Source organism: Arachis duranensis, chromosome 6 (assembly GCF_000817695.3).
Source record: "Arachis duranensis cultivar V14167 chromosome 6, aradu.V14167.gnm2.J7QH, whole genome shotgun sequence".
NCBI lineage: Eukaryota > Viridiplantae > Streptophyta > Magnoliopsida > Fabales > Fabaceae > Arachis > Arachis duranensis.
Genome location: NC_029777.3, coordinates 79,219,695 through 79,229,083, shown reverse-complemented (window position 1 = coordinate 79,229,083; position 9,389 = coordinate 79,219,695). Strand labels below are relative to the sequence as shown.

Here is a 9,389-nt window from a genome sequence, read left to right as displayed (position 1 = left end):
GGAGCAGTTTATAAAGCTTGTAGAACAAGCATGTTTTTGCATGGGTAGATACTTCCAATGTTGTTCTAAAACGAGTATTCAAGGAAAAATGTCATGTCTGACCTCTGTATGTTTTGTTTATTTATGGACAATATGGGAAAAGGATTTCGTAGGTGGAAAAGAAACTCATAGTGAGAACGCAAAGTGACTTAGATGGAAGATCTTTAACTTGCCTAGAGAGAAAATTAGCCAACATGTTCTGGTTTCCTTTGATATGTTTTACGGTGAATTCATAGCAAAAAAACTAGTCAATTCATCTTAAGAGCATCTAGTTTAATCTTCTATTTGGCATTTAGAATGGATGGGAAAGAAGTATTATCCATTTCAATAGTAAAGTAATAAAGGCTAAGATGAAACTGAATTTCTCAATGTCTCTTTTGATAGCGAGAATATCTTTGAATGTAGTTTGATAATGTTTTTTAGAATCTTTGAACTACGCACAATAATGTTGAATCCCATCAACCTCTTCAAGAAGAATAACTCCCCCAAAATTGTCACTCGCATATGTTTGCATAATTCTCTGTCTAGAACTAAGAATTTTTAATGGGGGGTCTTATGTGAATATCTTTAGGCTGTGCTTGAAAGATAGACTAAAACTGAAAGACAAAAATTAAATTAAGTCTTTGTATTTGTGTTTAAGGTAAAGTATACAGGACTAAATTATATTTCAATATCCTATTTGGTTTAAGTTAAAAATAAAAACTAAAATATGTGAAGTTACTAAAATACCCATAATTAAATTAAATCTAAATAAAACCCTAACTCATCAATATGAATGTGTCCCCCTTTCCCCTTTCCTTGATCTCCCCACTCCTAGTCTCTAACTCCGTTCAGCTCTTCGCCAACACTACTACCCAACTCGGCGTAGAATTCGACCCCATTGAGGAAGCCGCTCCACCGTCTCTTCACACTTCACCATTGCGTTGCCAGGTGAAATTCGTGAAGTCCATATTTTCTCTCTATCTCTCACTGTCTCACACACTGACACACATTCTGTCTCTGTTGAATCAGAGTTGTCTCTATTTTAGCTAGGTTTATAAATTACTCTGTATTATGCAACAAGTTCTTGTTTGATGTATATGATTGGTATCTGTTTGTTTCTTTATGATGATGATGAAAAAATCATATTCATGTGTTTGATCTTCTTTATTATTCTTGATTGACTAATTAGAAACAGATTAATTAATATTGGCATTATCAAATTGTTTGCAACGTTGTGAATTTATGAATGTGTTTTGTCAAATATAGCTATCCTAATTCTGATTTTACATTATATGAAAAAGTAGTTTTATGCTTGTTTTTAGGTGGTAAATAAAATTTCAAGAGCCAAAAAATTTTATTCTTTTGGAACAATTTGTTATCATTTTTCAATCTAATCAAGTCTCTTTCTTTATTCTTAGAAGCTTTACCATCTAGGTTTTTCTAGTAGAATAATCTTTTCTGGTGCGTATAATTATAAGGTTGGAGGACACTACTAAAGTTGTAATCTTTCCTAGTAGATAATCTTTCTTGATGATTATAATTATGTAGCCATCCTTCATTATTACTATCTTGTGACTTATCAATCTTTGAGAATCCCATTCTTTAGAATGGAGAATACTACTAAAGTTGCTTTGAGAAATTTATTAGCCTTCAGCAATACAACTGTATCAATGAAACCTACCTAGCAGACTATATTTTTATGTTAAATATTCTTATGAATCTTTGAATCTTTTTCCATTTTTGAGGGGGGAAGAAATTTGAGAAGATAGCTTCATAAAATATGAAAATAATTATCTAATTTTACTGTGCTAGTATGCACTTTATTTTCATAGTTATTGCAAATTGTTGTTTGCTAAACTTTATTTTCATAATTATTGCTCCTTATGCGATGAGCTGAATTTAGAAAATTGTCCCTGTTATTTTTATTTATTTTTTCTTCAATTTAATTTTTGGTTTCAATTTTTTTACAAGCTACCATTGTTGAACTTTAAATGAATTTTGAAACGTGTGGAAGTTTAATTTGAAGAAGAAGATTATTTAGTGTGCCTTGATTGTCAAATGAATCACATAGCAGCAGCAACTCTAATATAATAGGTGAATGTTTTTGCGACTATGGATTGAGAGCTCCATTACAAGTTTCACATAGTATTACAAATTCAGGTCGAGAGTACCATGCATGTCCTGTTAGGAGATGTGAATACTTTAGGTGAACATGTCTTTCTATTCAAGGTAAAGCAAAACCAAGTTCCTAACCTTATGAAAAAGCTTTAGAAGATTATCCAAGCAATAACAGTTTCAACTTCAAGATGAATGAAAGGATTAGAAAAGTAGAGAGTGAAATTATGACACTGAAAATATTATCATGTTTTCATATCATAGACTTTGTATTTTGTATCTTTTTAATTTTAGTACTATTTTTTCAAATTTTAATGTGACACTTATATTCTATTCATGTGTTTGATCTTCTTTATTATTCTTGATTGACTAATTAGAAACAGATTAATTAATATTGGCATTATCAAATTGTTTGCAACGTTGTGAATTTATGAATGTGTTTTGTCAAATATAGCTATCCTAATTCTGATTTTACATTATATGAAAAAGTAGTTTTATGCTTGTTTTTAGGTGGTAAATAAAATTTCAAGAGCCAAAAAATTTTATTCTTTTGGAACAATTTGTTATCATTTTTCAATCTAATCAAGTCTCTTTCTTTATTCTTAGAAGCTTTACCATCTAGGTTTTTCTAGTAGAATAATCTTTTCTGGTGCGTATAATTATAAGGTTGGAGGACACTACTAAAGTTGTAATCTTTCCTAGTAGATAATCTTTCTTGATGATTATAATTATGTAGCCATCCTTCATTATTACTATCTTGTGACTTATCAATCTTTGAGAATCCCATTCTTTAGAATGGAGAATACTACTAAAGTTGCTTTGAGAAATTTATTAGCCTTCAGCAATACAACTGTATCAATGAAACCTACCTAGCAGACTATATTTTTATGTTAAATATTCTTATGAATCTTTGAATCTTTTTCCATTTTTGAGGGGGGAAGAAATTTGAGAAGATAGCTTCATAAAATATGAAAATAATTATCTAATTTTACTGTGCTAGTATGCACTTTATTTTCATAGTTATTGCAAATTGTTGTTTGCTAAACTTTATTTTCATAATTATTGCTCCTTATGCGATGAGCTGAATTTAGAAAATTGTCCCTGTTATTTTTATTTATTTTTTCTTCAATTTAATTTTTGGTTTCAATTTTTTTACAAGCTACCATTGTTGAACTTTAAATGAATTTTGAAACGTGTGGAAGTTTAATTTGAAGAAGAAGATTATTTAGTGTGCCTTGATTGTCAAATGAATCACATAGCAGCAGCAACTCTAATATAATAGGTGAATGTTTTTGCGACTATGGATTGAGAGCTCCATTACAAGTTTCACATAGTATTACAAATTCAGGTCGAGAGTACCATGCATGTCCTGTTAGGAGATGTGAATACTTTAGGTGAACATGTCTTTCTATTCAAGGTAAAGCAAAACCAAGTTCCTAACCTTATGAAAAAGCTTTAGAAGATTATCCAAGCAATAACAGTTTCAACTTCAAGATGAATGAAAGGATTAGAAAAGTAGAGAGTGAAATTATGACACTGAAAATATTATCATGTTTTCATATCATAGACTTTGTATTTTGTATCTTTTTAATTTTAGTACTATTTTTTCAAATTTTAATGTGACACTTATATTCTATGCAATTAAGTAATTACTTTAGATAACTACATCAAAGAGCTAGTTATTCTTTGGCCATTTGCTACCATAGTTAGTCAGATGCTTCTATCATGTTACAAATATTTTGTTGTAATTATTTCAATTTGAAATGATGTTTCTAATTTTCAAAAAGTTTACATCATTTTAAATTATTTTATCATTTTTTCTTTATAATTATTCACTAAGATGGATAGAATGATACAACACATTCAAATACTATATAAACATGAATGCTCAATAAATACTATTTTTAATTCACTAAGATGGATAGAATGATGCAGTACATTCGAATAATATATAAACATGATTGCCTTTAATTTTTTTATTATAAGGTACTACTACTTTCCACAATGAATTGAAAATGTATAAACATAAATGATCAATGCACAATGCTGATTTTATTTTACAGATTCGAAACTCATCTTAATGGCTAAATCCAACAAGCTTGCCTAAAGTATTGAAGAAAATCACTATAATATAAGTGTTACATCACAAAATAACTCTATTGCCAAATATAATATAGTTTTTTAAAATAAAATACCCATCTTAATAGCTAAATTCATCGAGCTTGTCTAATGTAGTTAAGAAAATCACCATAGGAGGTCTTACATCGCAAAATAACTCTATTGCCAAATATGATACGTTTTCCAAAATATAATAACCATCTCAGTAGCTAAATCCAGCAAGCTTATCTAATGCAGTAAAGAAAATAACCATGGAGGTCTTACATCACAAAATAAGTCTATTGCAAAATATGATAAGTTTTCTAATATAGCATAACAAACTCAATCAAGACTAGTTCGATCTGAGATGAATTGTACTAGTGCACTCTTCTACGAATTTGTCAAACCCTAAAAACTCTTTTCCAAATGAGGATTATTAAAAAACTTCATCATAACTTGAACAATTTCATGATCACCAAAATCAAGCTACTCCAATTTCTCACCAATCTTGAACTTGTCATTCACACTGGAGATAACATCAGCAAATATTTAGAAAAGTTTTTTTTGGGCCTCAGTTGAATATTACACATGTTCATTCATCCTTGCTAATATGTCCATTTACTTTCTCTTCTTACCCAAAAGCCTTCCGCTCGCTGCAACAACTTCAGAAGATGAAGCTGCTCCTTGAGTTTGCTAACAAATCAAATTCGTTCGTTCCCATACTCTGATCTTCCTATTCTACATTAACTTATTCTTAGGTGTCAGATCCATTGACTGCAACAACCGCGGAGTATAGAATTTGGTTGGGTGAGTAATAAACCATTATTTTATGATTTATATTGTGTTTAATTGTGTGGTTTTATCAAGTCTGCACCCACTTATTCATACGATTTACATGTATTTATAATTCCTTCCCAAAATTATTCTATGATTGAAAACTTGCTTCCTAGAGATCTTTTAATTGTATATTTTTATTCTCCTTTATACCATTCGATGTCGTGATCTGTGTGTTAAGTGTTTCAGGCTTCATAGGACAGGAATGGCTTAGAAAATGGAGAGAAAGCTTGCAAAAATGGAAGGAACACAAGAAATTGAGGAGATGACCAGCAAGAAGCGACGCGGACGCATGGCTCACGTATCCGCGCGAATTGGAGAAAATCACAGTGGCGCGAACGCGTGCCTGACGCAAGCACGTGGATTGGAATCTGCACGAGTAACGCGAATGCGTGGACGACGCGCACGCGTGGAAAGGAAAAATGCTAGATGACGCGAACGCGTTGACGATGTGGTTGCGTGACGTGCGCGATCTGTAGAATTTACAGAAATCACTGGCGTCGATTTTGGGCCGCATTTTAACACAGTTTTCGGCCCAGAAACGCATATTAGAGTCAGGGAACATGCAGAGACTAAGGACGATTCTCATTACGCATAATTTTAGTTTTTTAGTTTTCTAGATCTAATTTTACTCCTCCTCTAGGTTTTCTCTCTACACATTCATAGTTCTTAGAATTTTGTTTTATTGCTTTTTGGATTGAGATATTGAGAAGAGTTACTACCTCCGCCAAGACTTCATCATTCTAGTTTGTTTCCTTACTTTTCGCTTACTCTTTCATATCCTTAATTTGTCTAGAGTTATAATTGGATTATTTTTATAATTTATTAATACAAGAACCATTTTTAATTTTAATTGATCTTTTTATTATTGTTTATCATGTCTTTCTTTATTTCCCTTTCTAATTTTCTGAAGTTTACATTCATGATAATGGAGTAGTCCTCTAACTTGATTGGGAGTTGATTAAAAAGAGAACCTTGAGTTGGAATACTCAAGAGCTAAATTGTAATTGGATTTATTGTTGGCTGGCTCTCTAGTCACTAACACTAATCCTTCCCAAGGGAGAGGATTAGAACTTGTGAATAGAAGTAGACTTCCAACTTACTTGACTTTCCTTTACTCAGTAAAGGATAACTAAGTAGAAACAACCTTCAATTATCAATTGATCTTGAGAGAAATCCAACAATGATAGAACTTTTGATTAATCTTCTCCCGATCAAGGTTTTTATTTGAATTACATAAATTCTCTGATTTAATTTCCTGTTTATCAAACTCAAAAATATTTTGGAAAACCTCTGATTAATAAAATAGCACATCTTTCTGCAACTCATTAGGAGACGACCTGGGACTCATACTCCCAGTATTTTTATTCTATTTTTGTGACAACACTTCTAAATTGATGAGCGGATTTTTGTTGGTTAAGAATTGTACATGCAACGTATCTCTTACATTAATTTCTTAATCTGCCAATTTCTGCCACGTCAGTGTGCCTAAAATACAACCATACATAATATTAGTTTATGTATTATAATGTGATTTATTCTATAATTGTATAGTGACACTTTACCTTTATCCACACAATAAGAACATCGTTGCTGTCAACTTCAAACGCATATTGATACTTCTTCTTTAGTCACTTATATTTATTCTTGCAGTAAATAAATAGTTTAAAGGATAAAAAGAACCAAAGACATGCCTGAGGGCTTTCTACCCCATAACTTATTCCACTCGAATCCGAAACTGGGTATAACTACAACATACACACTCAAGCTTTTTATCCAACACTCCACTTAGCCTATCTCTTTCCATTTACACAGTCGATCAACATATAACTCAGTAATTCAGCATTAAAACTCAGTTTTCCAACAAGCATCCCATCATCAACATGAGGAACAACCCTCAGCGTACCACTGCCAACATAAGGGATCTCTCAGTTATCAAACACAGATAAAATAATGCAGAGCATACACATATAGAGAATATAGATAAAGCAATTAGGTCAATTAGCAGATAGATGCAATTACTCAATTAGGAAAACTCACAAACAATATTCACACTAAACAATACACAAATGCAAATGATGCATTCCTACACTATGGCTAATGAGCTCATCTGTCAGTTATATAGCCAATACGACATATCCTGGTAGCTAACCATTGGAGAATCCCTGCGAGCACACATTCCCAAGCCCAAAATTCATATTCATATATCAAATGCATTGGGGGTACCATCTAGAAAGGTCTAAGTGTCCGGCCACATCTTCCGACAGAGGGTCAACAAAAACTCAAATCTCAACCTGGAGCAAGTGGAGCCAACCTATTGCATTTCCCAGGGAAATTCAAAAATCAGATAAAGTTTTAAAATCACATATCATTCTCAACCAGAAGCAAGTGGGGGCGAACCACTGCATCTATTCCGGGAGACTCAAACCAAACCCGAAATAAGTGGATCAATGCCACTGTATCTACCCAGGAAGGTATATATATATATATATATATATATATATGTATGTATGTATATGTATATGTATATGTATATATGTATATGTATGTATGTATGTATGTATGAGAATCATTATCAATATCAATTTCATTATCACTTTCCATTTTCAATCTCATTATCAATCTCATACTTTAGTATTTAAACTCGCTCATCATTGTCCTTCATCATCATAGTTAGTTACCATTCATCATCACAAATATTCTCACCATACATTATTCCACACTTGTTCATTTTCCTCTAATTCACTAACTCAGCTCTTTAGGTTTCATTCTTAACTCCTCCATCCTTAATTCCACCGGCTCTAGACTTGTACCAGGGTTTATAAAAATTTAAAAGGCTCGAGTAATGGTTGAGAGCTTAAAAATTTACTTCTCAGAAAATAGAGGTGGCCGCGTACGCATTCACATGCTTGTGTACGCAGGAGTGTAAAATTCAAAACTCGCGTATGCAGACTACCTTTGCGTACGCGGAAGATTTGGGCAGTGGAGCTCGCTTGCATACGCAGGACTTGCGTCACGTACGCATGAGCGTAAATGTGACAAAGTCGCGTATGCAGCTCATGTTCACCTACACATGTGCGTTGGCAGTGGCCAACTCTCGCGTACACACGATGACATCCGCATACGCATCACATATCAGAACTTGAAATTTTCTGATATGCTGCAGAGACCAATTTTTCAATCAAAAGTTTAAACCTTCATAACTTTTTTTCAGAAAATTTATTTTTCAACCATTCTTGAACGGTTGGAAATATTGACAAATGAATTTTTATAAAAATCTAATTGTGAAAAGTTTCCAACTCTGAGGACCGAATTACGGTCTGCCGAAGTTGGCCAAAAATCAACTAAAAATAGGATCTGTCAACTTTCCAAGGTTCATAAGCCAAAGCAGATTCTAACTCAACAAAACAACCCCTAACCACTTCAATCCACTCATTCACAATAAATCAAAATCAAGCCTACTCAAAATCATCGTTAATCATCACCATACCTCGATTATACTCAATTATTATCCTCTCTCTCTATCTCGAAATCATCATCAAATATCCATCAAAACCAATTGTCACTAATCACATCGTAATTCAAGCATAACCTTCAAACTTACTCTCTTATTCCCAAACCCTCGAATTTATACTTAAATTACTATTTTAAAGTCTTTAGCTAGTTAATCAAATCTCTTTTCGTTATTATTAAAAATCAAATGAGTTAAAATCACAATTCAACCAAATCATGAAAATTCTACTCTCTTTAAAATCCGTAAAAGTATTTAAGATTTATCTATTTCGATAATTTATTTAAACCAGACTCATTTTTGAAATTATAACCATTGCTCCGTGGTGCACGAAATTGTGATCATCAATGGCGCCATCAACATGGTACGCTCAATTGCAATCTCAACTCTTTATCACAACTTCGCACAACTAACCAGCAAGTGCACTGGGTCGTCCAAGTAATAAACCTTACGCGAGTAAGGGTCGATCCCACGGAGATTGTTGGTATGAAGCAAGCTATGGTCATCTTGTAAATCTCAGTCAGGCAGATTCAAATGGTTATGGAGGATTAATGATTAAAAGATAAATAAGACATAAAATAAGGATAGAGATACTTATGTAATTCATTGGTGAGAACTTCAGATAAGTGTATGGAGATGCTTTGTCCCTTCCGTCTCTCTGCTTTCCTACTGTCTTCGTCCAATCCTTCTTACTCCTTTCCATGGCAAGCTGTATGTTGGGCATCACCGTTGTCAATGGCTACAGTCCCGTCCTCTCAGTGAAAATGTTCAACGTGCTCTGTCACAGCACGGCTATTCATCTGTCGGTTCT

At 32.8% G+C, this 9,389-nt stretch overlaps 1 long non-coding RNA gene across 1 annotated transcript; it reads left to right on the top strand.

The window, feature by feature from the left end:
* Positions 1-837: 837 nt before the first annotated feature.
* On the top strand, positions 838-5,790 carry LOC127739781 (uncharacterized). The gene is made up of 3 exons (XR_008000521.1): positions 838-969; positions 4,876-5,040; positions 5,257-5,790. It is a non-coding gene; the product is annotated as an uncharacterized LOC127739781 (long non-coding RNA).
* The last annotated feature ends 3,599 nt before the right edge of the window (positions 5,791-9,389 follow it).